Genomic DNA, 27,515 nt, shown 5'->3' with positions numbered 1-27,515 from the left:
GGATGGCAATTTAGAAATTTTCATTTCTAGCAATTATCCTACAGACATACTTACACAAATAAAAAACAACATATGTAAAGTAGTCATTATGGCATTTTTGTAATATCAAAAGACTGCAAAGAACCTAAATGCCCATAAGAGTAACACTAAATAAACAGGAAAGTTTTACAATGCAATACTATGCAGCATTTTTAACAGGGGAGTTGTTCATATACTTCAGAATAATCTCCAAAATATGTTAAATAGAAAAAAATAAGATGTAAAATATTGTGTAAAACAAAATAGAAATTGTAAGAAACTTATAGTAGGGATGCTTTGGGGAGAACCATGTAGCTAAGGAAAAGAACTGGAAGGAAGACTTACTTTCACTATACACACTTCTGTGTGTTTTGCATTTTTATACAACCTATATAAATTGTCTACTGAAAAAACTAATTGAGATATCAAAAAAGTACTGCAAAAAAAAAAAAAAAAAAAGCAAAGCCATGGATAGAATATCTTAATAACGTAAGCACAAGCAAACAACATAAAAAGAGTGGAACCAACACTTCCATTACCAATATAATATCATAATCAGTCACACTTTGAAGTAAAATTAGAAATGATCTAATCCAGACCTGACTAATTTGACTAATGAAATTCAAAAATAGCAATAAGGCTATCTGAAATATGGGCTTACATCCATTATTATCAACAAACTTTGTCTTAAGTATTTACTGTGGTGTGTACTTTCTAGCTAATGAAAGTATGAAGCTAGGGGTGCCTGGATGGCTCAGCTGGTTGAGCATCCCACTCTTGATTTTGGCTTAGGTCATGATCTCAGGGTTGTGGGACTGAGCCCCAAGTCAGGCTCTGGGCTCAGCGCAGAATCCACTTGTTTCTCTCCCTCTCCCCACACCCCCCCACCCCCCACTCACGTGCTCTCTCTCAAATAAATAAAATCTTTCTTAAAAACAGTATGAAGCTATCAAGATATATAGGCATTTAACAACTAAGTACCTAAACATGAAGATAAAACTTGATAAATTTGTCAGCAATGACTTAAAGTCATAAGACAGTCAAAGTATTTAATAAAATTTTAGAAAGCATAACAAAAAATGTTTAGAAGCTGCTTTTGCAACTTCTTCACAATTACAAAGAGCCACATAGCACTGAGGAAATGGATTCCTCCTGCCATGGAAAGAAAAATGCTAAAACAATGCACAGAAAATATATGGCAACAGAAACACTTTTGCTTTTCATTATACACTACTGAAAAACACATAAAAAACTCCCTGATGGCTTGAAGAAATAAAAAGAATAAATTATACAACGTTGCCTATGTCGTTGAATTAAAAAAAACAGATTTTCTAATATGTCTCAGCTTATGAAATTGCCATATTTTATTTTAATGGTGAAATACAAGAATAATTTTTTAGTGATACACTAAGGAAAAATGTATTGGAGAAGATATATTCTTATCAGCAAATAACCTCTTTAATAAAAGCAATGTTTCATGAAAAAACATTTATAAATAGATTAATCAACTTCTTTAGAATTAAAATTTTTAAAATTACAGGATTAAGGTGAGCAAAAGAGGAAGAACAGAATTTGTAAAAATATTCCATTGTATCATTCATAAAGAAGTTATTGCAATAAAGATATTGAAGTAAGAAGTATCCAAGTGCTATACAAACTCACTGAGGTCATTATTTTAATAAAGCAACACCTTTAAAATGTAGTGGGAAAAAAATGTAATGAAATCCTTATAGTAGTTTGTAATAAGATAGGCTAACAATAAAAATCATTTGTACAGGCACCTGGGTAGCTCAGTCGATTAAGTGTCCAACTCTTCATTTCAGCTCAGGTCATGATCTCAGGGTCATGAGACAGAGCCCTACGTGGGGCTCTGCGCTCAGCAGGGAATCTGCTTAAGATTCTCTCTCTCCCTCTGCCCCTCTCCCTGCTCATGCATGCGCACGGGGGCAGGCTCGGTCTCTCTCAAATAAATAAATAAATCTTTTAAAAAAATCATCTGTTGAACACAAAAGTGTGTTGGTCATCTCATGTCAAAGTACTTTTAAAAAGCTATTGAGCTTAGAGGCACCTGGGTAGCTCAGTCGTTAAGCGTCTGCCTTCAGCTCAGGTCATGATCCCAGGGTCCTGGGATCCAGCCCCGCATCAGGCTCCCTGCTCCGCGGGAAGCCTGCTTCTCCCTCTCCCACTCCCCCTGCTTGTGTTCCTGCTCTCACTATCTCTCTCTCTGTCAAATAAATAAATTAAATCTTTAAAAAAATAAATAAATAAAAAGCTATTGAGCTTAAAACCAGAAAGAAGTTCCGTATTTGCTGACCTTTTCTGTAACAAGTGACTGTCAATAGTATAGCAAATATTAAAATTTAAAAACAAAAAAACATTCAATCTGTCCTTCTAAAGTAAAGGTAACATTTCAACAATCAGTAAGAAAGCATGTGCTTTTCAAAAGTGGTTTGCACTAATGGAGACAGCTTTTTGGTTTTTTTGTTGGTTTTTTAAAGATTTTTACTTCCATCTGCATCTACTCTTTCTGAGATCTTTTTCAAATATTATGGCCAAAAAAACAAGATATCAAAACAAGCTCAACTTATGAAAAGAACTTTCAATATCCGTATTAAAAACTAGGTATATTCCAAATGAAATTAATAAATCAATTCCCCTAACAAAAGCATCCAAAAGAATAAAATATTTAGGAATAAATTTAACAAAAGAAGTATAAAACTTTAAAAACTATGAAACATTGCTTGAAAGAAATTAAAGACTATCTAAATAAATGGGAAGACATCCTGTGTTCATGGATCAGAAGACTTAATACTGTATGGAAATACTTCCCAAATTGATCTGCAGATTCAAAATAATCCTTATCAAAATCCCAGCCAGTGTCCTTACCAAAATAGACAAGCTGATCCTTTTTTTTTTTTTTAAGATTTGATTTATTTGAGAGAGAGAGTGAGAAAGCATGAGAGGAGAGAGGATCAGAGGGAGAAGCCGACTCCCCGCTGAGCAGGGAGCCCAATATGGGACTCGATGCTGAGACTCTGGGATCATGACCTGAGCCAAAGGCAGTCACTTAACCAACTGAGCCACCCAGGCGCCCCAGACAAGCTGATCCTAAAATTCTTAAACAAATACAAGGAACATAGAATATCCAAAACAATCTTGAAAAAGAAGAGTAAAGTTGGAGAACTCACACTCCTGATTTCAAAACTTACTACAAAGCTACAATAATTAAAGATACAGAACACTGAATAACAATACACATATAGATGCAATGGAATACAACTGACAGTATAGAAATAAACCCTCACATTAGTTTCATTGATTTTCAACAAAGATGCCAAGACAATTCAATGAGGAAAAGAACAGTCTTTTAAACAAATGGTGAAGGGACAACTGATTATCCACACATGAAAGAATGGTGTGGGAATCCTGTATTATATCATATACAAAATTTAACTCAAAATGGATTAAGAACCTTCTTCTTTTGCCAGTGTTCCATTCCACTACTAAATGTCATAGATAACATTACACTGCTCTTAGAAAAACACAGAAAAATCTTTGTGACCGTGGATTAGGCAGAGTCCTCTTAAATATGACACCAAAAACACAAACAATAAAAGAAATAAATAGATAAATTAGACTTTATTAAAATTAAAACTTTTGTGATGCAAAGGACATCAAAAAAAAAAGAAAGAAAAAGAAAAGATAACCACAAAATGGGAGAAAATATTTACAGATTCTATAATTGACAAGGAATCTGTAAATCTCAATAATAAAAAGACAATCAAATTTAAAAATTGGCAAAGGATCTCATAGACATTACCCCCCAAAAGATATAAATGGTGGGGTGCCTGGGTGGCTCAGTCAGTTAAGCATCCTGACTCTTGATTTCAGCTCAGGTCATGATCTCAGGGTGCTGGGATCGAGCCCAGCATCAGGATTCATCAGGATTCCTGCTCAGCGGGGAGTCTGCTTGAGACTCTTTCTCTCCCTCTCCCTCGCCCTCTATCTCTCCCCCACCGCTGGCTCACACTCTCTCTCCCTAAAAATAAATAAACCTTTTTTTAAAAAGATATAAATGGCTAATAAGTACATGAAAAGATGTTCGGGAAAAGGCAAATGCAAATTAAAACCGCAATGGCATACTATTTCATACTCCTAGGATGGCTATAATCTAAAAATAACAAGTGGCAAGGATAGAGAAAGTGGAAGCCTCATGCATGGCTGATGGGAATGTAAATTAGTACAGATGGTTAAACAAAGAGTTACCATGTGACCCAGAATTTCACATCTAGCTATATACCCAAGAGAACAGTAAACATAAGGGCACATAAAAACTTGTATGTAAATGTTCATATCAGCATTATTTATAACGACCAAAAGGTAGAAGTGACCCAAATGTCCATCAGTTAATACACAGCTAAATAAAATATGGATATTCAATAACAGAATATTATATGGCAATTAAAAGGAATGAAAACTGATACATGTTACAACATGAATGAACTATGAAAACATTTTGTTAAGTGAAAGAAGCTAGTCACAAAAGACCACGTATTATATGACTGCATTTATAGTATTAAATGTCCAGAACAGGTAAATCCATAGAGACAGAAAGCAGATTAGTAGTTGTCTACAACTGGGGGAGATAATGAGGAGAAAAGAGTAACTGCCAATGGGTACAGAAATCTGGGGTGCGGGGGAGGGGAGGTTGGTAATGAAAATGTTCCAAAATTGACTGTGGTGCTGGCTATATAACTCTATAAAGATACTAAAAAGCACTGAACTATACACTTTAAATAGACAAACTGTATGGTCTGTGAATTAAATCTCAACTGAAATATTAAGCATATTCCATTACATTGCTCTGATTTTTAAAAAATGGTTTTGTACTGATAGTTATTTAATATGCTGGGACCCACAAAAGGGAGGCCACTTCACCAGCAGCCCTGCCCATATCATCAATCTAAACCTAGGGGCGCCTGGGTGGCTCAGTCGGTTAAGCGTCTGCCTTCGGCTCAGGTCATGATCCCAGGGTCCTGGGATTGAGCCCCACATCGGGGTCCCTGCTCAGCAGGAAGCCTGCTTCTCCCTCTCCCACTCCCCCTGCTTGTGTTCCCTCTCTCGCTATCTCTCTCTCCGTCAAATAAATAAATAAAATCTTTAAAAAAAAAAAATCTAAACCTAAGTAGGCCCCACTTACGGGAAACACCTGTCAGTGAAATCTAACATACACCAATCACCATCCTCCAACTCAGTTTTGGCTAGCTTACCTTGCCCTAGGAAAGAGGACCTGGTAGCTTTATCAGGAAATCCCCAACCTCTAGCCAATCACACCCTGTTTCTGAGTTGCCCCTTCTAAGGCTCTATAAAGTCGGCTCTTATCCAAAATCCCTTAAGAGTGTTCCACTGCTTGTGAGGCACTGTACTCCTCTAATCCATGGATTTTCCCTGAACAAAGGACATCAAACTTGTTACTAAATTGTATTATTTTTGTCATTTCACAATAGTGTTAATAAACATAAAATAAATTATTTTAAAATATACTGAAGGGGCACCTGGCTGGCTCAGTCAATTAAGTGTCTGACTCTTGATTTCAGCTCGGTCATGATCTCAGGGTTGTGAGATTGAGCCCCCAAATCAGGCTCCATGCCCAGCATAGGATTCTTTCTCCCTCATCCTCTGCCAGCCCCCTCCCTCTAAAAAAATAAATAAAAATAAAGAAAATATATTGCTAATTTCACCTCTCATCTTTATCTTAAAATTCTTGCTTTTGTATACTTTATAATGAACATAGTATTCATATTAGTAGGAATAAATAAATGGTTTAGTAAAGGTACCCGTACACAAGAAATCTTTTTACTTATGGGGTACTCAATCTCTTAAAAAGCTTAGCAGTACAGGTTATATAATTATAGATAATAATTCAGCAGTTCCTCATTTACTTCCTTAGCACAACTCTTTTGTATATTACGTTCAAGTTCAAATCCTTTATTTAAAATCATGTTATTTATCCAGATGTTTACATCTTAATAGTAAGCTCATTTGTGAACAAGAACTTAGGAATTCCCTCTTTTGCCTAGAATTTGCTAAATTCATTTTTAAATTTTGGGGGATAGAACACTTTTATTTAAAAAAAAAAACTTTCTCGGGGCACCTGAGTGGCTCAGTCAGTTAAGCGGCTGCCTTTGGCTGAGGTCATGATCTCTGGGTCCTGTGATCCAGTCCTGGGATCCAGCCCTGAGTCGGGCTTCCTGCTAAGCGATAAATAAATAAATAAAACCTTTTTCTTTCCAAACAATCTCAAGTTACAGATAAGGTGCTAGTAGTGCGGTATAATTAAAACTATACATATGGTCTTCCCTGATTCCTAGCAGGAGCTCAAAAAAACTGCTGGAATTTCCTGTGTGATCCAAATGTCTTTTGTTATTCAAAACAAGCCCCCTTAGGCCTTACCTGAGTTTATGCTAATGAGGTGATGAAAGTTAGCAACCCCCCCGCAGATAACTTCAAGGTGAGGGTTGGTCACCGGAAAGACCAAGTCAGTGATCAGAGGGTTAGAACTTTCAGCCCCACTCCCAACCTTAAGTGAGGAGAAAGGAGCGAGAGTCTGAGTTCAATCACCAATGGCTAGTATTTTCATCAATTAAACCTATATAATGAAGCCTCCATAAAAACCCCTAAGCAACTGGGTTTAGACAGTTTCTGGGTTGGTGAATATATTAATGTGTGTGCCTGGAGAGGGCATGGAAGCTCTGCACCAACCACCCCACCCCTCAATATCTTGCTCTATGTATTTCTTCTATTTGGCTGTTCGAGGGCTATATCCTTCATAATAAACCAGTATATTAAGTAGAGCACTTTCCTGAGTTCTGCAAGTCATTCTACTGAATTATTGAACCTGGAGAGGGAGTGGCTCATGGGAACCCCCAGAACTGCAGTTGTGATGAGGGATAAGAAGGCTGGCTGAAGACAAAGCATAAGCCCACACCCTGCAACCTCCTCCCAACCCCCCCACTCCTGGGTGGGACAGGTGTGACATTCTTCCAGGAAGTTCCCATCTATCTTAATGCTATTACCTTACTAGAGGGGTAAACAACCTTAACTTGACAATGGCAAGGCCTCCAGTATCCTGGGAGTCTTCTTTAACATCCTTTTGAAACCTCCCTTTTCCTTACCTTCCCCAACCCCATAGTATATAATCTGCCACCCCTCACAACCCCGGGGCAGCAGCTCTTTCTGCTCAAGGGTCCTGTCCCCGTGCTTTAATAAACCACCACTCTGCACCAAAGACGTCTCAAGAATTCTTTCTTAGTCGTCGGCTCCGGACTCCACCCCATTGAACCTCACTTATATCCCAAAATCCCATCAGTTGGTCAGGCAGAAGTATGGGTACCTGGGGACTCTACTTGCAGTTAGCACCTAAAGAGGGGTCGGTCCTGTGGGATTGCCCCTTAAACTTGTGGGATCTGATGGCTAATTCTAGGTACATACTATGAGAATTTAACTGAATTACTGGACACCCATTTGCAGTCAGAGAATTGACTGTCAATGTGGAAAAATGACACATCAGAGAAAAACCATGTAAGTAGATATAAATCTTTCATTTTCCTAAAACATCTAAAAGTAAGTAGCAAATTGGTATCACCCTCAAATAATTCAGAGTATATTTTGATAAACAATGCATTTCCTCCATAATTACAATGTAACCAACAAAACCAGAAAATTAATACTGATACATACGACCATTTAATCTTCAGAACTCATTCAAGTTTCTCCAAAAGTTACAATAGTATGCTTTATACTCAAAGGATTCAGTCCAGAATTACCTGTTACATTTAGTGGTCATGTCTTCTTAGATTCTTCAATTTTTCCTGAATCTTTACTTCTTTCCTAAACTTTTAGGACCTTTATACTTGTGGAAGTGGTTGTCTGAAGGGTTGAAGTTTGTGAATTACTATGATATGAAGAGGGCTAGCTATATAAAATCAGGGAAAGTTTATACCAGATGTGGATGGGTATGGCACATAACACAAGTGGTAAAATAAGGTAACTGGTAAATGCTAGAGGTGTGCACATGTGTGCATTTTGTGTCTTTCTACAGAGCGTGGTTCACCTGAGTATAATATCCTGAGTTCACCTAGTATTTCTTAAGGGTGAAACCACATATAAATAAACACAAAATTCATGTTGTGTTCTATCTGTTCCCTAATACAGTAATTGTATTGGACCAAACTCATGTTTTCAAAACATGCGTTAAAGTAGGACTAATTATATTTAGATCTAACATCTAAATGCTCAGTTTACTGTTATTGTGGCGTTGATTCCCAGTCCCTCTTAGGACACAGAGTTAATGCACCTATGTATGCATACCACACACCACTATCTACCTATGTATGTTGAAAACCATGAGCTCATCGTAGTATCTCCAATGCCAGCCCAACACCATAGGGTTCATTCTAGTTTTATCCTTCTCCATATCTGTGATTTCCTTCCCTAAAGGAAACCTAGCTCCTATTACCTTACATATTTACTTATTTGATCAATCCTCTGTGTGTAACTAATATTCCATGGCTGCAGTGACCCACTCCCACCCATGCAGGTGCCCTCCTCATTCCATTCAGGTTCCAATATTGTGCATTTGGGCTTTTGGAGTAAATTATTGGGGGTAAGGGAGTAATGGAGAGAGGGGAAGGGAGGGGAGGGGAAAAGAAAACCAAAAAAAAGACATGAAAAATTTTGAGGGAGAAGAGCCCACTGTTACAAGGTTATTTTAAAATATAAAAATGAAGAATACAGGGCAAACTTGGGTTCCATATCATTAAGCACTTTTCTGTAATATAATGATTTATTTTATATTTTCCTTTATAAAACATTATACCATGGAAAATTTCAAACATATACAAAACTAGAGAGAACAGAAATGAGCTTTCATATATGTGTCAATTAGCAGGAATAAAACAGATTGGACACAGGCAAAGACACTATTAGTCAAAATAAATGATGTTAACTTTTCCACAAGGGGCCATTTATATAGTATAAGACACACTAGGGCCCAGGCCCCTCCTCTTATGGAACTCATATTCTATAAGAATGATAAACAAGTAATTAAATAAATTAAGATACTCTCAGATTGCTTTAATGGCTATGAAGAAAATGAAACCAGGTAATACGATACTGTAACAAGTGCAGGGAGAGTGACTTGAGAATGGGTAGTCAGAGAACATCTCTGTCAAGAGAATTGAGACCTGAATGACAAGAAGGAGCTAGGCTGGCAAAAATGTGAGGACAAAGAGAACAGAAAATACAAAGGCTCTAACAAAAGCTTGACATGTTTGAGGACAGATAGGTTTTAGGGGTAGGAAAGAGTACTGTAGAAGAACTATAAGAACAACAGTTGTGACAGTTGAAGAAACAAAAGTGCAACTTAAAATACATACTCACCCATTTGTTAACCATATATAGGAATGTATGTTTAGCACTGTGCTAGGACTACACTCGAAGTGAAGACATTTCCTTCTCTCAGCAAAATATAGTATGTTGATTATATAGATATACATCAAGGGCACCTGGGTGGTTCAGTCTTTTACATGTCTGCCTTTGACTCAGGTCATGATCCCGGAGTTCTGGGATCAAGCCCCACATCAGGCTCCCGGCTCAGCAGGGAGTCTGCTTGTCCCTCTGCCCCTCACCCTGGCTCGTGCTCTCTCTCTCTCAAATAAATAAATAAAATCTTTTTAAAAAAATATAGACATACGTCAAATTGATAACAATACAAGATGATATTACTACCAAAAAAGAGGAAAATTAGTCTTCCTCTTAGATTATGTATTAACAATGTAACTGAAGTGACAGTTCTAATATTTTTAGCACTGCCTCTTTAAAGATGATTACCTTAACAAGTACTTTCTAATTGTTCTATTTTGTTTCCAAAAGAGATGCAACTATGATTTGTTGAGTATCTACATTATGCTAGAGTCCTGTGCTAGGGCCTGCACACATGAATCTTGAAATGTCAAAATACCAATTACCATTTTAACAGAGCAAAGTTAGGCTCAAAGTGATTTGCCAAAAGTCAACTAAGTGGCAGAGTTAGGATTCAAATTCAGATTCCACTGCTAACATAATGTTCTTTCTACAGAACTATCTTGGGCTTTTGTTTTTAAATCATTAAAAGGAACTTTTAGATACCTGATACTTCTTTACTACATGGTACTTGTATCAACTTCTAAGTCTTAATGTTTTAATATCAAATTGGAGAATTATTTTTTAGTTCTACCATTCACTGTGTCTATCTAAAATCATTATCAGTAACCTTACCTTCATTTTTTTGAGTATTCTTCAAAAGTACATTGATACTGTTTGTGATGAGAATTAGTGACAAGCCAGAAGATCTATGATTTGGAAATTGCTGTATTTTTAAAAAATATAACAGAATGCTCAATTTTACTGCACAATCAAGACATTTCAGAGGTACAGTCTATGAAAGAGGGTAGACTGTAGGATCTGTTAATCCTCAATTAAAATTACAGTCAATCAAACCTCTTCACAACAATCAAGTTGTTTAACCAAGGTATATGGTAGAGCAATGAGGAAATTCCTAAAAATCTCCAAAGAATTATGATAGGAATAGTTACATATAGAAGTTGAAAATCAGGCAAGTTTCATATGCCAAAAATCAAGTATATAAGACTTTTGGTAAAAAGTTTCTATGGCTGGGGCGCCTGGGTGGCTCAGTCGTTAAGTGTCTGCCTTCAGCTCAGGTCATGATCCCAGGGTCCTGGGATCGAGCCCCACATCGGGATCCCTGCTCAGCAGGAAGCCTGCTTCTCCCTCTCCCACTCCCCCTGCTTGTGTTCCCTCTCTCGCTGTGTCTCTCTCTGTCAAATACATAAATAAAATCTTCAAAAAAAAAAAATTTCTATGGCTAAAGCTCTCAGAAAACATAAAGAATAGGGACATACCAATATTGTCTAATGTTTTCTGGTAAACTTTCATATCCAAATCATTTTAACCTCTATGATGAAACTATACCAAAAGAACCAACAAATTTAGCCCTATAATTTATAAGAGAGAGAATAAATAATCCTTTTAAAAATTTAGTCATCTAAGCTAACTACTATTCTTTATTTTGTCATGTTTCTTTTGTTATTTATAACCAAAACTCCTTTTCCATCCCACTGCATCTTCTGCCAGCCAAGGTTAGCATTCAAGTCTGCAAGTAAATGTTAATTATTAATACAATAAACATTCAACTTTCATATGAAGCTTCAATCTTATTTTCTCTCATACTCATACATATCTCCTTCCTCTTTTTCCATTACTAAGTGTCACAGATGATGCTATCATTACATTGCTTTCTATATTTATAAGGGTCCAAGCTCATATCCCCAGACTTAGGGGCGACACATTTATTCCCCTTAGACATTAACTCTTCCTTTCTCCTTCTTCCTTGATGGAAACAAATTTCAACAGTCTATAGGAAAGATGAGCTCAGCAACCCTTATACATTTAAAATTATAGACATGCTGATGAGATTTATTTCAATGATTATTGCCATCTGCTCTTTCTATTTTTACAGGAAAGAGGATCTGCCACTACAAATTGAACTATTAGTTCACTTAAATTATTCTACCTCTGAAAGTGACCTACATTTAATTTTCCAGGAAATGTATAAAACAGTAATGCATTGTGACAACTATATTATGGAAGAACACACAAAATTTTAAAATGCTATCAGTGGGTTTGGCTGTTTTATAAGTAAATCTTACTTGGCTCACAAAATAAATCTACTAATATAAAATATCTGTCTTTGGGCGCCTGGGTGGCTCAGTTGGTTAAGCGACTGCCTTCGGCTCAGGTCATGATCCTGGAGTCCCGGGATCGAGTCCCGCATCGGGCTCCCTGCTCAGCAGGGGGTCTGCTTCTCCCTCTGCCCTCTTCCCTCTCGTGCTCTCTCTCTCTCATTCTCTCTCTCTCAAATAAATAAATAAAATCTTTAAAAAAAATTTATTAAAAAAAAATCTGTCTTAAATTTTTAAACAGCAGCAGATAAAAGATGTAGCTTAAAAGAAGCTTCAAAGAAATAGCTTCAGTTTTCTGTAAAAAATTAGAAACTTACATTTCCTAATACATTCATTCCAAGTATTATTTCCTAGGTACTGATATGAAAGGCATGTTTTGAATGACTGGCCTTATTAGAAAAGCTATACCAAAGAGTTCCTCTATTTACTAATAGCAAGAAAATTTGGTCATTATGATCTCAAATTAAGGAAATTACTAATGATTAGACAAAAAAATACATAAATGAATAAGGAATGCCTTGTAGCTTGCAGGGTAGCAATTATAAAAAATATAGGCACATGGATCAGAAATGAAAAAAATTAATACTGTTTTTATTCACAGATAGCATAATGTGTATGTACCATGTATTCAGAAATCTATAAACACACTACTAAAACTAATAAGTGAACTTAACCAGGAAATTCAAATGTGTTTCTACATTCTAGCAACAAATGATTAGAAAATAAAATTTAAAAATATTATCATCTGTATTTTCCTCACTCTTGAATAAAACTGTTAAAAAATTATTATCATCTATGATAATATCAAAAATATGAAATACTTAGGAATAGACTGGGCAAAATATGTGCAAGATGTGTGCATAAAAGTGTAGAGAAAAAGGTGTGGAGAACTAAAACTACTTGGAAAACTAAAAACGTTGCAAAGACAAAGTAAACAAGACTTAAGTGGAGAAATACATCATGTTCATGGATTACAATGTTCAACATTGTTAATATGTCAATTCTCACCAAAATGATTTCCAGATTTTTTTTTTAAAGATTTTATTTATTTGACACACAGGCGGGGGGGGGGGGTGGGCAGAAGCAGACTCCCCGCTGAGCAGGGAGCCTGATGCGGGGCTCGATTCCAGGACCCTGAGATCATGACCTGAGCCGAAGGCAGACGCTCAACCGACTGAGCCCCCAGGTGCTTCCGATCTACAGATTCAATGCAATCCCAATCAAAATCCCAGCAGGGTTTTTGTTTGTTGTTTTTTTTTTAACAAAACATGACAAGATTTAAAAATTTATTTAGAAATGCAATAAACCTAAAATAGCCAATTTTGAAAATGAAGAAAAAAGCTGGAAAATTTATACTGTCCGAGTTCAAGACTTACTATGAAGCTATAGTAATGAAGACAAGTGCTGTACTGGCAGAAGGATAAAACCTTGTGGAATACAACAGAGTGCTCAGAAAGAGACCCACATATGTGTGTTCACTTCGTTTTCTACAAAGATGCCAACATAATTCAATCCTTCCTGTCTGTATTTGCAAACATACGTGAGGAGGAAACACTATTACTCTGTGTTATTCTTCTGGAAGTAATAGGATTAAAACGTGTAAAGGCTTACTTTTCCCTGATTAGTAACTATTAAATCCACAGAGAAAGGTATCTCAATGTTTCATCTTCTCTATATTTAGCAATTAGTTTGTCTCCTTTGAGAGCTGGAAAGCAATCAGCTATGCACTACAGAAATACAGCTGCTTTTCTTCTATTTAAAATAGATGAAGGTAGGGGAAGTGAGAAGACTAACTATATGACCCCTACAATATACTGTTAATGTGTAAGGGGGAAAAAAAAAAACCTGTCAAACAGGAACGTTAAGAAATGTTTTATTCCAGACTAAAAATGGGAAGAAAAAAATCATCGTAATGACAGAAAATATAAGGTTGTCAAAGAATCCATAATTTATCTTTGGAGTGAAAGAAAATCAGCCTGTGACTGTAACCAGTGTTAAAATGTCTTTTGGGGGGGTGCCTGGGTGGCTCAGTCGTTAAGCATCTGCCTTCAGCTCAGGTCATGATCCCAGGGTCCTGGGATGGAGCCCTACATCGGGCTCCCTGCTCCACGGGAGGCCTGCTTCTCCCTCTCCCACTCCCCTCTCTCACTGTGTCTCTCTCTGTCAAATAAATAAATAAAATCTTTTTAAACAAATGGTTTTTTGTGTTTTTTTTTTTTTTTAAATAAAATCATTTCCTTATTGAACTGGAAGGGGGACAGAGGGAGAAAAAGAACAAAAAGTTTCAAAATAAAAGCAAAAATTTAAATTACTCTTGGGAAAACATTTTCAAGAAAATGTTGACAAGTGCTATGATTCACAGTTGTTTTCAACATTCAATAAACATTATACTTTATGCTTCTAATGTCCCTCTTTGAAATATAATTGAGTACTGGTATTTTTACCTATTTTACCTAAAGCTCCCAACAATAGAATTCAAAAGAAAACCATACTCCCTCAAATCTTCATTTGTCCTTTTAACTAAGATATGTTTTAATACAGTGAAAGTGATAATATTGAAGAATATAATAGCCTTGAAGTTAAAGCCAGTCCTATTTTTATTTTCACCAATCCTGATTACACAAAGTATGGAAAATATTTTGATTCTGTTTGAAAAAGCCAAAGGGGGGCGCCTGGGTGGCTCAGTCCGTTAAGCGACTGCATTCAGCTCAGGTCATGATCCTGGAGTCCCGGGATCGAGTCCTGCATCGGGCTCCCTGCTCGGCGGGGGGTCTGCTTCTCCCTCTAACCCTCTTCCCTCTTGTGCTCTCTGTCTCTCATTCTCTCTCTCAAACGGATAAATAAAATCTTTAAAAAAAAAAAAAAAAAGAAAAGGCCAAAGGGGAGTAAAGGAGAGGAGAAAGTAGCATTTAATGAATGCCTATTCTGTGCTAGACACAGTGGTGTGCTGATAAATGTTTAACAATCAGCCCTCGGGGGGGGGGGGGGGGTGCGTGTGTGTGTGTGTGTGTGTGTGTATGAAATGTGTGTTTATTATAAATTCTGAAGGCTGTAGGACACAATTTAAAAATTATAATAAGATATACAATACTCTTCATTGTAAATTTCTTAGAGCCAACTAATTCTCACAGAATGTTCCACTGATTTTGCCAAACTCCTGAGAAGCCAACTTAGGGTTGCAACAGATAAACAAATGTAATTCCAATCTTAATGTTATTTGATATTTTCATCTACATTAAAGAATAAAAGGAAAGTGAAACAACAATGATATATGTCATAACCTCACTTGTTCATCAATGATATAAGCAACCTCTTTGCTGAATTAGATAATACATGCACACCTTAGAGATACTAAGGGTTCGGTTCCAGACCACTGCAATAAAATTTATATTGCAAAAAAGCAAGTCAAACAAATGTTTTGGTTTCCCGGTGCATATAAAAATTATGTTTACACTATGCTGAAGTCTATTAAATGTGCAACAGCATTATGCCTTAAAAAAAAAATGTACATACTTTAATTAAAATACTTTACATGCTAAAACATTAGCTCTCAGCAAGTGGTATCTTTTTGCTGGTGGAAGGTCTTACCAGAGTGTTGATGGCTGCTGACTGATCAGGGTGGTAGTTGCTGAAGGTTGGGATGGCTCAGGCAATTCTTTTATTTTTTTCTAAGGCCAATTAAACTAATTTTATTTAGAGTAAGTTTACATTAAGTTACAATATTAACAATCTCTAGAGACAAGGAACATAAAATTTAAGAAGTAAAAATCTGTTTCTCTATATAAGCAATCAGTGGTTTCTGTGTGCTGTGGTCTAAATAAGTGATTACTCAGTCTCCCTCTTCCTCTAAACGCCTACTTACAGACCATATATTATAGAACACACAAATGAAAATTTACAAATATAGAAATAATGACAATACTTAATGGTGAGGATTTTCACATGCAAACCCATAAAATGCCATATTTTAAACACACATATTTCTAAAAGGGAGAAACTTTTTAATAACTTAGCATAAAATCAAATTATATAAACTTGGTATATTCCATAAAATATTGCTTTACACATTTATACCATGATCAAAATTCCTTTGGTAGCGTTTAATCAAAATGAAGCACACTACTATGTAATATATAAAGTACTCTTAAATGTTACTATAAAAGTATTTTTGTTACAGTTATGGCACCTATGTATACACAAAACGTGAAACCAGGTGCCAACAAAATCCTTTTAATCTTTTAACAAAATAACTTCTGCTTCACAATATCAAGATTTTAATTCTCTTATAAAACTTTTTACAGTGGTTATAGCACAAAGAACAACGGCATAACTGTAAAAACAAACCAAACCTTATCAGAGCAATCATACAAATACTGCAATGAAAAAAATCAAACAGCAGTTACCCCAATGCAAAAAAAAGGGGCTGCTAGACTCAATCTTAGAAGAGTAAACACAAACACACTATCCCCTAAACTCCTAAACAAAAAATCCACAAACAACTCAGCAGAAGTAGAACAAAGATGCTAGTGGGTTCACCAAAGCAAGCACACCTGACCTGGTGCTGTCCTGGCATACATGAGAGGTCTCACTGAGAAATCTTGCTCTAAAAAGTCATCAGAGTTTAAAATGTATGGAACATAAAGGAAAAAAACAGATGCCAATATTTACATCGCATAATTGATTAGCCAGCTTTTGACATTGTTTCCTCCTAACGCCCGCCAACAAAGGGCTCTTGTTTCTAAACTAAGTGTCCATCAACCAAGAGAGCCTGCCTTAGGAGTATACCAGTCATCTCTGCAGCCCATGAACACAGCACGGAGGGTCTTTTTAACTATGCATTCATGATCACACACAGACACCAAACCAAACTTTTGGCTTTCTGTCACAAGAACTACATCTTACAAAGGAACCTCTTTTAACCAGTATCTTCTTGTCCAATCTTAAAGTCATTCTGCACAAAGCAACAAAAACAAAACAGCGAAAAGAGTTAAGAGGGAGAACTGGAGGGAAAGACACATACGCCATTTGCAAAACCTTATGCTTTGTGAAAGGTGATCCAAGAAACCATCTCTTTTCTTTCTAATCCAAAAGTCTTTGTGCTGGCTCAATCTCAGAAGTCTTGGAAATAGCACAGAAATGCTTCGCTGCTCTGAAGATACATTCTAGTGTCTCGCTGAGAGAAAGCAGCTAGCCAATATATCAGGCCATGTAGTGGTGATTATCTCTCTCCATATAGTCTATCTACAAGAAATTCAATTCTTTTTTAAATCTCTAGACTTAACTGGAAATTTCGCTGATTATACAATTTAGAAACTAGAAGATTATGATGAAGAGTCTTTCTCATCTTCATTATTCTGACAATAGCAGGGTCAATCTGATACTGTCCTTCCTGAAACACTATCAGTGTTACTGACTTGTTCTTCAACGGTTTCCTTCATCTGGATCTAGCTGCTATTTGAAACAACTTGTATCTGAATTCCCCGCTGAACATGAATGTGTCCCCATCTTCCTCCTTTTGGGACTTTTAACCAGGATTCGTGCTTTGCCACAGGCCAGGGACTGTAATGTTCTTTGCAGTTCATTGTCCTCTACTCTCGTGGCCATTTTTATTTCTTCAAAACTGAAAGTACGCCTTTCACTGAACATGAGAAACACCAGTATCTGGAAGATGGACACCTGGAACTCCTTTCCTTCCTTAAACTTGCTTTTCAAACAGCATTCCCCAATGTAGTTTGCCACTGAAGTTTTCTACCACTATGCTTTCTGAGATAAAATGTCTTAAACACTTCCTGAAGTTTAACCATTTCTTGAGTTAAATGCACTTCCATAGGTGTGTATGTCGGCCAGTATCCCATCATAAGTCTATTCACTGTTAGATCTACAGAGCCTGGGTCACTTTGATTCTGCATATACTGCTTGAAATGAACTATGATGTTCTTGGAGAGCTCCACGTCCTTGAACATGCCTTCCAGCTTGCTGGTGAAAGCAGCACCACATTCATGCTTTAGTTCTGACAACATAGATTTTTCAGCATCTACTGAGGCACTTTTTCCAATGAGGAGTCGTTTTGCCAAATCTTTTCTATAAAAGGCTTCAAAGAAATCTTTACTGTGAATGAACCTGAATATTATCATAAACTTGTCGAGAATCCTCTCCAGGTCTTCGTCTGTTGCTTCTTTACTACTTGCTCTTGATTTTGAATCAACATGCTTTACCATCAATTCTGTGGGCTTATCTGGCCTCTTGTTGATAAATGTTTCAAAGGATTCCTTCATCAAGTTGATGAACTTCTTGTGTCTCTGAAAGCACACTTCCATCACATGGTCCACACGATCCTTAAAATCTAGCAGGTCCTGTATCATAGCTTTGTCTTTTTCAGGACTGATAACAACTGTTGTCCCAAAAGTTTTGATGGGGTCACTCCAGCGCTGCAGCAGAATCTGCTGGCCATGCTTCACGCAGCTGAACAGCTGGTATATCTGAGTGAGGTGGGCACTCTGTTCTCATCAAGGAGGTGGTCAAGCCCTTTCTACAGAATTGCTGTTCAATGTTCTCCTAATAACTGTTTCTCTATATAAACAATCAGTGGTTTCTGTGTGCTGTGGTCTAAATAAGTGATTACTCAGTCTCCCTCTTCCTCTAAATGCCTACTTATATGGTTAAGATATTCTGGCCTTCTGCAGCATATAAACAATTAGTTTCTTCCAAAAGTTTCAGTTCAAATGAATCTTTATATACCTGAAGGTCAGAGAGCATACTCAGGAGACTTTTCAATAAACTCCAATAAACTTTGCTGCTTCGTTCAGTTAATAGCAGAATTCCATCAATATTTTTACTCTGAACCATTTTTATCACTAACGATACGGTTTCTAAAAAGTTCCAATCCCATATCCCAGATAGAAGGAAGCATGGAATTCTGAAGTACATAAGTGCGAAGCAAAAACAGGAAAATACTTCTGATCATGATCGTATGTCTGCAATGATCTTGACAGCACGTGTTAATCTTCTTTAAAAATAAAACACTATCCGGTGAGTCTTCTCTAAACTGAAGGACCTGTGCTTGGACATGATCTTCACAGACCTGGCACAGCTGTTTGTAGCGTGTTGAGGAAACTTTGTGAGAACAGATTTTCAACAGCTTGGTACTTTTTCCAGGTTCTGATGGAGATGATACTAGTATGGCTTTCACTGCCTCAAGAAGCTTCTGCCAGGTGTCCTGAATGTAGTTATCAGGCAATTTAGGCCTGTCTCAGAAATTCTTGATCACTAATTTCTTGGAGCCACTGCTACCCCCAGGTTTGGAGGTGATGGCGGCCACTGTGAGGGACATGGACGTGGTGAGGCCGTTGGTGTTCCCAACAAGCACTGAGTGGTTGGCCTTCCTGTGGATCTTGTCAGCCATGGTTGCAGCCAGAAGGCAGCGGGAGACTGCCCCGTCCCACCCTGACTGGCCACCCAACTACCAATGCCCAACAGCTCTGGCAATTCTTAAAATAAGATAACAATGAAGTCTGCCATACTGATTGATTCTTCCTTTCACAAATGATTTCTCTGTAGCATGTGATGCTACTTGACAGCATTTTACCTGCAGGAGAACATCTTTCAAAACTGGAGTCAATCCTCCCAAATTCTGCCACTGTTTTATCAACTATGTTTATGTAATATTCTAAATCTTTTGTTGTCATTTCAACAATCTTCACAGCATCTTCACCAGGAGTAGATTCCGTCTCAAGAAACCCCTGTCTTTGCTCATCCATAGGAAGTAACTCCTCATCTGTTAAAGTTTTATCATGAAATTGAAGCAATTCAAATAATAATGAAAATATTTGAAGTATCACAAGAATTATCAAAATGTGACACAAAGATATGAAGTGAGCAAATGCCATTGGAAAAAATAATGCAAATAAACTTGCTTAATGTAGGGTTGCCACAAACCTTCAGTTTGTAAAAAATGCAGTATCTGTGAAGCTCAATAAAGTAAAGTGCAATAAAATGAGGTAAGCCTGTAGTTTAGAATATTTCCTCAACTTTTGTGTTACTAACAACAACAGCCAATGGATACAACAAACTTTTTTTAAAAAAAGATTTTATTTTAGAGAGAGAATGTGCACACGCACGTGTGTGCATGTAAGGAGGAATGGGGGAGAGGGAGAGAGAATCCCAAGCGGACTCCACCCTAAGCAGGGAACCTGAGGTGGAGCTCGATCCCATGACCCCGAAATCAAAACCTGAGCTGAAACCAAGAGTCAGAGGCTTAACTGACTGTGCCTCCCAGGTGCCCCCAGATACAACAAACTTTTAAGTTTAATCTGCTTTATTGATATTTTCTCCATCACTTTCTTAAATCTAGACATCCAACAAAACAATAAATCAAGCTCTGGTTTGTGCTATTTACCAGTTTCTGTGGTATGAATACCATCATGACACATTTCAAGCTACCAATGTAAACACACTGAACACAGAGCTGAGAAGAGATATGCAATAGCACATCATTATATGGTATTTCACCACACAGCTATAACAGACATATATAATGTACAGGGTAGCAAAATAGCTAGGAAGTGATGAGTTTTCAGCATTTATACTTTGCTTTTTTTTTAAGATTTTATTTAGTTATTTTAGTGACAAAAAGCACATGAGCAGGGGGAGGAGCAGGGGGAAGGAAAGAGGGGGAGAGAATCTCATGCAGACTCCACACTAAGCGTGGAGCCCCCTGTGGGGCTCCATCTTATAAACCTGAGATCATGACCTGAGCCGAAACCAACAGTCAGGCACTCAACCGAATGAGCCACCCAGGTGCCCCTACTGCCTTTGTTTTTAACATAATTTAATTCTAAAGTTTGTGTAATTTAATTTTTAATGATGGCTGTGTTTAACAGCTCATAAGATATCTAAAATTTTAACAATCAGCTCTTATGGGGGGGTACAAGCCAGCTCCAGTACACCATTGAGTGGATATTATATAAATGTTTCACAAACAAGGAAACTGAAACTTAGCAGTGATTTGTTTAGGATCACATGGTTGGTAAATGGTAACACTGTGATTCCAGCTGGGGTATGACAGACTCTAAATCTCTGCTGTTATCATACCAGATTATCAAAGATATAATTTATACCAAACTTTAAAATTAAAAGTCATATAAGGATGTTTTTCTTTGCAATATTTGAGTGTATACCTGTTTTTGTTGTCCTGATTTCAAAGAACAGACACTCTAATCACTTATGTTGCTTTTCTTTTATCCATTTTTTTGCACCCTATCACCCGAGAAATTCCTTGGTAGTGGTGGCAGTAACAATGGTAACAATAGGGACCTGCAGAACCTAAAACACTGAAACAAGGAAGGACCCGTTTCTCTCCCTGCCCTTCCACTGCTTGGCCTCAGACACTGGCAAAGTCACAAGAACTGCTCAGCAACATGGGATAAATAAATCCTTAGTTATCTGACCAGAGAACAAAAAAGAGGAACTCCAAAAAACTAGAAAGTACCAAGGACAACGCACAGAGAAAAGACCTTGGGAAAGCAAGCCCATAAAGTTATTTATGAATTCCTGGGATCACCTGCAAGTTGCATATGTGAAAATCTGAGCCTAAACCTCATACCACAGACATTGAGAAGCGTACAGATACCAGGCTGCCACTGGTTGACAATACACACAGGACATATCTGAGGAGCACAACAAAGGCTTTGAAAAAGGCACTAACATAAAAATCACAAACCACAGAAGGTGAAGTTCATACTTGTGTCAACCTGAACAAATCAGTCTTCTGTATAGAAAAACATTCAAAAACAAAAACAAATCAAAACAAAACACACACACACACACACACACAAAAGAAAAACATTCTATACAGGATATAAGCAAGACCTTAGATCTCATATCATAATATTCAAAACGCCCAAGACACAATCCAAAATTCCCTGGCATACAAATACCCAGGAAAATCTCAACATGCATGAGAAAGACAACAGACACCAACTTCAAGATAACACAGATGTTCGAATTATGTTACAAAAACTATTATAAAAATGCTTCATCGAATAAGGGCAAATATTCTTGAGAGGAAGGGAAAGACAGAAAGCTCTAGCACACAAACAAACAGAGGATAAAAAGAAAAATCAAATCAAAAGTTTAGAAGTGAAAACAGCAACGGAAATAAAACTTCACTAAAGGGGTCCAACAAAAGAATAGAGATGTCAGAGGAGTCAGTACACCTGAAGGCAGATCAATAGAAATTATCCAATCTGAACCACAGAGAAAAGTAAAATGGGAGGACGGATGAAAGAGCTCCCTACCTTTGACCTCCATGGAGGGGAGAGGCTGGGGGGTGGTCAATGGTTTAATCAACCATGATAATGGAACCTCCAAAAAAAATCCCAAATGAAGGGGTTCCAAGAGCTTCAGGTTGGTGAATGCATCCATATGCCAGGAGGGTAGTGCACTCCAACTCCATGGTAACAGAAGCTCCTGTGCTTGGGATGCTTCCAGACCTTGCTCTTTGTACCTCTTCATCTGGCATCATTGTTCATCTGTATCCTTTATAGTACCCTTTGTAATTAACTGGTAATAAATACAGTATTTTCCTGAGTTTTGTGAGCAGTTATACCAAATTACTGAACCTGAGGAGGGGGTTTTGGGAACCCTAATTTGTAGCCAAGTCAGACAGAAGTATGGGTACCCTGGGGACCCACTACTTGCTATTGGCATCTGCATTTGAAGGCAGTCTTGTAAGATTAAGACCTTAATATATGGGTTTTGTACTAACTCTAGGTAGAATTAGAAGTGCATTAAATTGTAGAAAAGCAGTTTGTATCCACAGAGAATTAGAGAATTGCTTGGTGTGGGAAACCCACACAGTTAGTGTCAGAGTGTTTTGAGCAGAGAAAACTATTTTCTTTTAACCTCAAATGAGATCTGAAGAAATACATGCCCATACAGACCACAATCAAACTGCAAAAACTAAAACTAAAAATAAACTCTTGAAAGTAACCAGAGAAAAACAACTCATTAGTTATTATAGAACAACAATTTGAATAACTGTGGATTTCTTATCGGAAATCAGAGGCCAATTCATATTTTTCTTTTCTTTTTTTTAAGATTTTATTTATTTCAGAGAAAGAGAGAACACAAGCAGGGGGAGGGGCAGAAGGAGAGCCAGGCTCCCCACTGAGCAGGGAGCCAGATATGGGGCTTGATCCCAGGACCCTGGGATCATGACCCGAGCCAAAGGCAGACACCTAACCAACTGAGCCACCCAGGTGCCCCGGTGAATTCATATTTTTCAAGAACACCAAAAAAAGATCAACCCAGAATACATATCCAGTGAATATATCCTTCAGGAATGAAGGTGAAACAAAGGTAATCTCAATGGAAGAAAATCCAAGGGAATTTGTTCCCAGGAGACTACTCTTAAAAAAAAAAAAAAGTTAAAGGAAATTTTTTCAGATAGAAGAGAAATAATGCCAATAGAAACCAAGAACTTCAGCAATTAAAAAAAAGCAACAGAAGTGATAAATATTTAGGTACGTGTAATGAACTATTCTTCTGCTGTTCTTTAAAATGTTTGACAGTCGAAAAAAAATTATGACCTTTTCTAACAGGGTTTTCAATGTATGCTGATGTAATATATAAGACAACTACAGCATAAAGGGGAAAAGGAAAAGAGACTTATTTGGTGTAAAGGTTTCTACACTCCAAATAAAATTGTAAAATATTGATTTTAAATTGTGAAAGGTAAAGTATATATATTGTAATCCCTAGAGCAACCATTTTTAAAAACCAAAACTACAGAAATAGAAATGGTTAAAAATGTAATAGAAAAATTAAAACAGAATTCTAAGTATATTCAAATAACTTGCCTCCTCAAAAAAAAAAAAAAGAAAGAAAGAGAAAAAGGGATGAAAAACATGGAGAAAAATAAAAAATTAAATAAAAAAGAGATCCAATTCCAAACAACAATGATCACATTAAACATAAATGACCTATCTAAAACACCAATTAAAAGATAAGATTGTCACAATAAGTATTAAAAAATTATCTAACTATATTCTGTGTCTACAAGAAACTCACCTTACACATAATGATATAAATAGTTTTAAAGTAAAAGGATAGAAAAATACATACCATGCAAACACTGATTAAAAGGAAGATCAAGTCACTATATTAATATCAAAGGAGACTTCAGACCCAAGACAATTACCAGGTATGAAATTCATCACATTATGAAACAAGCCAATTCATCAAGAATTCATAAATTCCTAAATGTGTATGTATCTAATAATGAGAGTTTCAAAATATATGAAGACAAAATTTACAAAACCAAAAGGAGAAATAGACAAATCCACAATTATAGTGGAGGCTTCAACATATCTCCTTCAGTAATCAGTAAAATGAGCAGGCAGAAAATTAACAAGAACATACAGAAACTGAACAATAACATCAACCAACTGGATCTGGCATTTCAAGAACACTCCACCCAACATCATTTTATTCTTTTCAAAATGTACACGGAACATTCACCAGGACAGACCCTATCCTATGTCATAAAATAAGCTTTAGCAAATTTAGAAGAATTGAAATTATATAAAGTATGTCCCTCTAACGCATAAAAGAATTAGAAATTAATAAAAAGATAGCAACAAAATCTCCAAACACATGGAATTCAAGCTCACTTCTAGATAACCCACAGGTGTAAAAGGAATCAAGGGAAATAAAAATATTTTGAACTGAATGAAAATGAAACTACAACATAGCAAATTTGAGAAATATACCAAAGTAGTATCTAGAGGGAAATTTATGGTATAAAATGTTTATATGGGAAAAGAAGAAAGGTCTCAAATCAATAATCTAAACTTTCACATTAAGAAACTAAAAAAATGAACAAAACATATTCAAGGCAATCAAAATAATGGAAAAAACAACAGAAATCACTCAAATTGAAAACAAAAAACTCAATAATCAGTGAAATCAAAAGCTAGCTCTTTACAAATAGATTTTTTAAAAAGTCAAGCAAAACTAACAGAGAAAAAAGAAGACACAAATGACCAGCATTTAATATGAAATAGGGGATATAACTACATCCCCCAGACATTAAAAAGATAATAGAGAAATAGTACAAACAATTCTATGCACATAAATTCAACACCTCAGATGAAATGGACCAATTCCTGGAAAACCATAAAATGCCAAAATTCACACCAAATGAAATAGATAACCTAAGGAGTCTTATAACTGCTAAAGAAATTGGATAATCACAAAAACAATTCTCTTCCAAAAACAAAATCTCTATACCCAAATGGTTTCAATTGTGAATTCTACAAAATATTTAATGAAGAATACCAAACTATGAGATCTCTTCCAAAAAACAGAAGAGAATACTTCCCAACTCATTTTAGGATAATGATGTTAACCTGATACCAAAACTAGACAGATGGCACAGGCAAAGATAACTAGACTAATATCCTTCTTGGATAGAAATTTTTAAAATCCTCAATAAACTATTAGATAATTTAATCCAGCAATATATAGAAACAATAATCCACCATGACTAAGTGGGGTAGATCTCAGGAATGTAAAAATAATGCAATGTTCGAAAATCAAGCAATGTAGTCCACCCTATTAACAGTAAAAAAAATATATAAACCACATGATCATATCATCTGATGCAGAAAAGGCATCTAATAAAATTCCATGTCCTTCAACAGTAAAACCATTTAGCAAACTAGAAATAGAAGGAAATTTCCACAATCTGATAAAAAGGCATCTCTGGGGGTAAAATATCAGCTAACAATATACTTAATGGTGAAGACTAGGATGAGAATAAGGAAAAAGGATGGCTACTCTCACCATACCTATACAACATCATACTGGAAGTGTTGGTCAGTGCAATAATTTAAGAAAAAGAAAGAAAAGGCATACAGATGGGAAAGGAAGGCATAAAACTGCCCCTATTCTCAGATAATATATGTAGACAATCCCAAGGAATTTACTAAGAACCCCTAAAACTCATAAGTGAGTTTTCAGTCACAGGATACAAGGTCAACACACACACCCACAAAAAATCAATCATATTTTTATACACCAGCGATGAACAACTGGCAAATTAAATTTAAAAACCAACACGAGTGGCTCAGTAGGTTGAGTGTCAGACTCTTGATTTCAACTGGGATCATGATCTCAGGGTCATGAGATTGAGCCCCATGTCAGGCTTCACGCTCAGCAGGGCATCTGCCTGAGATTCTCTCCCTCGCCTTCTCCCTCTCATGCTCTCTCTCACTCTCTCTAAAAGAAATAAATCAATCTTAAAAAAAAAGAAAACCAACACTATTTACAATAGCTTTAACAAAAGGAAACAATCAGGTATAAATTTATAAAAATATGTATAGGATCTGTACCTTGAAAACTATAAACCATTAATGAAATATATAAAAGAAGACCTAATGGAGAGACTTACCACAGGTCATGGACTGAAGACTCAACAGTAAAGAAGTCAACTCTCCCTAAATTGATCCACATATTTAACATACTTCCAATCATTATGCCAGGAGGATTTTTTTTGTACATATAGATAAACTGAGTCTAAAATTCATATTGAAAGGTGAAAGAACTAGAAAAACCATTAAATTTCTGAAGAAGAACAAGAAAGTCAGAGAAATCAGTTTCTGATTGCATACTATGATACTGGCAAAAGGATGGACAGAAACAGAGAAGAGTGAAAAAGAATGGAGTCCAGAAACAGACCCCCCCAAAATTTGGCAAATTAATCCTTGACAAAGGTACAAAGGCAATTCAAACGAGAAAGAAGAATCTTCCCAGCAAATCATATTAGAACAAGTGAACAACCCATATGTAAGAAAATGAACTGGCCTAAACCTCACACCTTCTATAAAAATTAACTCAAATGAGATAACAGAACTAAATGTAAAACTGTAGAACTTTTAGAAGAGAATAAAGGAGAAAATCTTTGTGACCAGAGGTTAGGCAAAGAGATCTTAGGGATGATACCAAAACGATAAAACTGAAAAATGGGACTTAATCAAAATTCAAAACTTTGCTGTGTAAAGGACATTGTTAAAAGAATGAAAAGACGGGGCATCTGGGTGGCTCAGTCAGTTAAGCATCTGCCTTCGGCTCAGGTCATTAACCCTAACCCAGAGTCCTGGGATCGAGTCCCGCATTGGGCTCCTTGCTCAGAAGGGAGTCTACTTCTCTCTCTCCCTCTGTCCCTACCCCTGCTCATTCTCTCTCTCTCTATCGCACAAATAAATAAGTAAAATCTTAAAAAAAAAAATAAAATTTTAAAAAAAGAATGAAAAGGCAAGTTACAGACTGGGAGAAAATATTTGCAGTACATGTAATTAACAAAGGACCTGTATCCAGAATACTTTCAACACTCAATAGGAAGAATATGGACAACACAAATAAAAAATGGACAAACAACTAGCAAACAGAAATGGCAAGTGAAAAGACACTCAACACCATTAGCCACTACAGAAATGCAAAAGAACACCACAGTGATGAAAATGTTCTAAACTTAAGATTGTGGTGATGCTTGCACTACTCTGAATATACTAAAAACATCTAAATTGTACACTTTGAGTAATTTTATGTTATGTAAATTATAAGAAAGACTCTAAAAAACAGAACTACAATGAGATACCATTTACACACATATTAGAATGGCTAAAATAAAAAATA

The 27,515-nt window shown here is 36.4% G+C and overlaps 1 protein-coding gene and 1 pseudogene across 2 annotated transcripts in view; both read right to left on the bottom strand.

Moving 5' to 3' along the window:
* The window catches only part of XPR1 (xenotropic and polytropic retrovirus receptor 1), a 249,464-nt gene that overhangs the window by 123,585 nt on the left and 98,364 nt on the right, over nucleotides 1-27,515 (bottom strand). The gene's annotated exons all lie outside the window — the stretch shown is intronic.
* LOC110574109 lies at nucleotides 17,038-19,221 on the bottom strand (annotated as a pseudogene).

This window comes from Neomonachus schauinslandi, chromosome 6, assembly GCF_002201575.2.
Source record: "Neomonachus schauinslandi chromosome 6, ASM220157v2, whole genome shotgun sequence".
NCBI lineage: Eukaryota > Metazoa > Chordata > Mammalia > Carnivora > Phocidae > Neomonachus > Neomonachus schauinslandi.
The sequence above is the reverse complement of the archived record's forward strand: the minus strand, read 5'-3'. Positions and strand labels throughout refer to the sequence as shown.